This window comes from Cornus florida, unplaced genomic scaffold (genome assembly GCF_030987335.1).
Source record: "Cornus florida cultivar Cherokee Brave unplaced genomic scaffold, ASM3098733v1 CherokeeBrave_3.0.0_Hap2_Chr02, whole genome shotgun sequence".
NCBI classification, from domain to species: Eukaryota; Viridiplantae; Streptophyta; class Magnoliopsida; order Cornales; family Cornaceae; genus Cornus; species Cornus florida.
The window spans coordinates 37,813,295-37,817,595 of NW_026775572.1; the positions used below are offsets into that span (position 1 = coordinate 37,813,295).

Consider the following 4,301-nt stretch of genomic DNA (forward strand, 5'->3'; position numbering starts at 1 on the left):
ACTAGAACAAGTCATACATGATTCATTTGATGTACGATGAGAATGGTTAGGAAAGGAAGATACTTGGTTCGCCGAGTTTTGGTTAATTAAGAATTGATCAAACCTTTGAGATAAAGAATTCATTTCGGCGGCTATTTCATTTGAATGGTCAACTTGATTTAAGCTAACACTCTTCCTACCTTATGAATTTCTACCATTCTTGGATGATAATGTTCTATGCAAAGAGTTTTCACTCATGCTTTCATAGAGATGTCACACGTCATCTTCATGCCTATCAATGTATGAGCCACCCATGGAAGCATCAACCATGCCTTTATGATTGTCCGATAAGCTCTCAAAGAAATATTGAACTAATTGCCATTTCGGCATGTCATGATGTGGACACTTCCTAAGCAATTCATTGAAGCGTTCCTATGCCTCATGAAACGTTTCTCTATCCCCATGTGAAAATTCTCTAATTGAGGTTCTCATGGCATTGTTCTTAGAAACTGGATAGTACTTCTTCAAAAACTCTTGTTGCATTTCTACCCAAGAAGTGATTGAAAAAGGCCTAAGATTGTTAAACCAATATTTTGCCTTGTCTGTTAAGATGAATGAAAAAAGTTTGAGTCTTAAAACCTTTTCCGGCATGTCCGTATATTTTACGGTGGAACATACTTCTAGAAACTCATCCAAATGCTTGTAAGGTTCTTCACTTAGGAGTCCATGAAAGTTAGGAAGCATTTAAATGGTTTGTGCTTTGATTTCAAAATGATGTACTCTAAATGGTGGCAATTGAATGTATGTGGGTGCATTGTATTCATTAGGCATATAATGGTCTCGTAAAGCAAGAGGTGAATTAACTACTTGAGGTGTAACATGAACACCTTGGTTTTGATTTCCTTGATTGATTTTGGGAGGTTGTGGTGCATACATTGGCCTTGGCATTCCATATGGAACTTGGCCTTGTTGTTGTGGTGGATGAATGAATGGCCTTGGCATGCCTAATGGTACTTGCATGTTTTCATGATGCACATTGGGGTAGAGGATACCTTGGCAAGGTTCTCCACATAGTCCTCATTTTGTTCCTCCATTAATGAAATGGATTGACTAGAACTACCTTTTCCCCTAGGGTTTCGAACATGCATTCAAGATGAAAATTTAAAGGGACAAGAGTGGGTCTCAATGATCTACAACCATGCATGCACAATGCAACATAACAAGCAAAAATGTCAAACACTACACCTTTACAACAAATCAACAATCAATAATCTTCCTCCACATACATTGTTCCCATACTCCCATGCTTGAACAACATGCAAAGAAAAATAAAATTACCTCCACGAGGGCTCACGATTTATCTAAGAATTGAATTACAAGCCTCCACGCAGGCCTACGATTTAACTAAGGGATTGAGTTAGAAAGATCTCACAAAGGTCTTATAGCACTTCAACTCCAAATTTAAAGCTTAGCTTAGCAATTTTTTTAAATTTTTAGCATTTTTCCTTTTTTGCTTAGCTCATTTGCTTGGATGCTCCTAGCTTAATACTCCTTGTCAAAAATGAACAAACACAATATGTAACCAAAAGAAAAATAAAAAACAAAGTAAAGACACGATCAAAAGAGTACTAATTCCTAATTAATTCCACAAATACGACGTTGCTTAATCCAAGGCAACGGTGCCAAAAACTATGGTGTGTCGCCGCACCACAAGCTTAAGAGTGTGCATTAAGGCAAGGGCCAAGTTTTATATTTATAGAAGCATCTACTACCTTCACTAAAAATATAGTTAGGGCGAGTAGGGATCGTCCGAAGGGATTGTGAGGGTCAAACGAGGTTGTGGAATCGCTATTAGGGCTAGTAGGTCGAGTAATCAAACAATTGGTTGGTCAGTTGATTAAACTATAGAGCAACTAAATTAAACTAAGTGATAACAAAAGAATGCAACTAAAAGTAAATAAGAGAGAGAAGAGTCTTGGGGTTTAGAGATCACCACCAAGCAATGCATTTCTATACCATTGACAAGTGACTAATGAGGGCAAATGGTGTGTTGTAATATTGGTGTGTGTGTGTGTGTGTGTGTGTGTGTTTGGTTGATTCAATAAGCAAGGATGACTAGCTAAGCATGTATTGTCTAAGCATCATGTGAAAGGCACAATATATCTAAGCAATAAAGCATATATTGTCTAAACAACATGTGAAAGGCAGAATAGATCAAAACAAGTCATTAATCCTTTCATTAAGCTCACAAACCACACAACACAAAATTAGAGACATATGCTACTTGCATTCAAAAGTATGGAACATTAAACAACAAGCATGGATTGTCCTCCCATCTAACCACTATGATACCTCTAAACTAAAATTAAGCTAATGATATGAAATTAAACTAATTAAGCTAAGGGAGAGGCACAATCCATCAAGAAATGAGCATGAACCATCTAGAGAATCACAAGAGCATTCCTTTAAGCACTATGTTTTGACAATCTCTAAATCTATAGCATCAATACACATAGACATGCATCAATAACACAAAATCTAGAGACAAGCACATGAACATTTATTCTAACATACATAGACATATGGATAGAATGAAATGATCAATTGAAAGCATTTAACCACATAAATCATTGAACAATCAAGATCTATATATATTAAAGTGTCAAAACATTAATTACAACACTAATCATTCAATAATACACAAGATTAAGATATTGAAAGTATGTTTGGGGCTAACTCTAGCCCCAAGAGGATGTCTAGCCACTCATGGTGATGTTGCTCCAACCCTCAAGGGCTAACTGCATGGAAGAAATCTGCTCCTTGTTGATGAAGAACTCCAATGGTGTCTCTAGCCTCCACCTCCTCTAAGCTTGCTCTCCAAGAGATGATATGATATTAGGCTCTCCCTCTGTAAAAAAACAATCCTTATCCTTATATAGATAGGTCAAATGACACCCAAAATAAACTGGGGTCGTGCACACAATATTCCTCAATGATTGGATAAAGGACAACTTTCAATGAGTTGGAAATTTAACTTTTTCGCACTAGAGGAAGTTCGATCGATCCAACCTTGGACTTTGATCAATCGAACTTGGCTGAGATCTATCGAACTGAGGCTAGATCGATCCAATTGGTTGAGCTTTTTAGGAAAAGACAAATCCGAGATATTTTGGGGGATATTTTTGGGAAAAAGACAAAAGTGGTTAGTGGGTGGTACAGCTATGGATAAGATCAATCATTTGAATGAGGACAAAAGTGTTCGATCGATCGAAGGGTGGTGTTGGTTCGATCAAACTTTTGAGATCTCTGAAAATGTCATCATGGCTTAGATCTATCTTGAAGTGCTAAGATCGATGGGAGTTCGATCAATCGAAGACTGATGTTGGATCGATCGAAGATGCTAAAATTCCACCTTTGCTTCCTTTTGCTTCCACTTTGCTCCCTTCTTTGATTCATCCCAGAATTGCTTCAATTAAGCTCTTCTTTGGCTGAGTTAGCTTATTTTCGGGATAAATGCCTGAAAATGGAAATAATACGAAATTAATCTAAAACGGTAAAATGCCTAAGCTTAAGGGGTTTAAATACGCACTTTTCAGTGCTCATCAAGTAAGTTCCTTTGGTATAAAATATATATATATAAGAATGAATTGAAGTGCACCATATATAAGAGTTACATGTGGTCAACTTTCGTCACTCAGATTTTAAAGAGGTTCATGCGTGAAATTGAAGGCGGTCACAAATATGTTCAAACAAGGATTTGGGAAATATGCAAGTATCTCTCGAGCGCGATTGACTCCATACAGAACTTCGGTCTACCCATTTTCATACATGAGATCCACATAAGAATATGTTTGCGCGGTTTTGAAATATTGGGTTAGAATTGTTAGCATAGAAAGTATATTCTAAAATTCCCAATATATATCAGGATCAAATTAGAAGAAGTTTCCAAGTGCATGCGTATACCTACCACCAAGCAAGAGATGAGTTAAATTGTCTTACACTTCAACATATGTACACGTGGAAATCAAGTTTGGTAAAAAAAAGCCATCCGGAGCTGATACTTCGGAACTTAGAGTGGGCTCAATTTCTTTCATCATTTCTTGAAAGTGATTTATAAAAAAAAAATGTGGAAGACATCTTTCGTCAAGCTAATACTTCAAAGCTTGTTGTCCATGCATGCATGCCGTCAAGCTGTGAAGTGGTGGCAATTTGTAGACACTTAAAAATTGTGATGGTCTAATCACCGTCGAATTGGTCAAAAAGTTAAATATTCCTTGATTAATTAAATTTCACAAATACGGGTCCCATCAATGGACACGTGT

At 36.9% G+C, this 4,301-nt stretch overlaps 1 pseudogene; it reads left to right on the forward strand.

The window, feature by feature from the left end:
• Nucleotides 1-367: 367 nt before the first annotated feature.
• On the forward strand, nucleotides 368-466 carry LOC132297952 (small nucleolar RNA R71; annotated as a pseudogene).
• The last annotated feature ends 3,835 nt before the right edge of the window (nucleotides 467-4,301 follow it).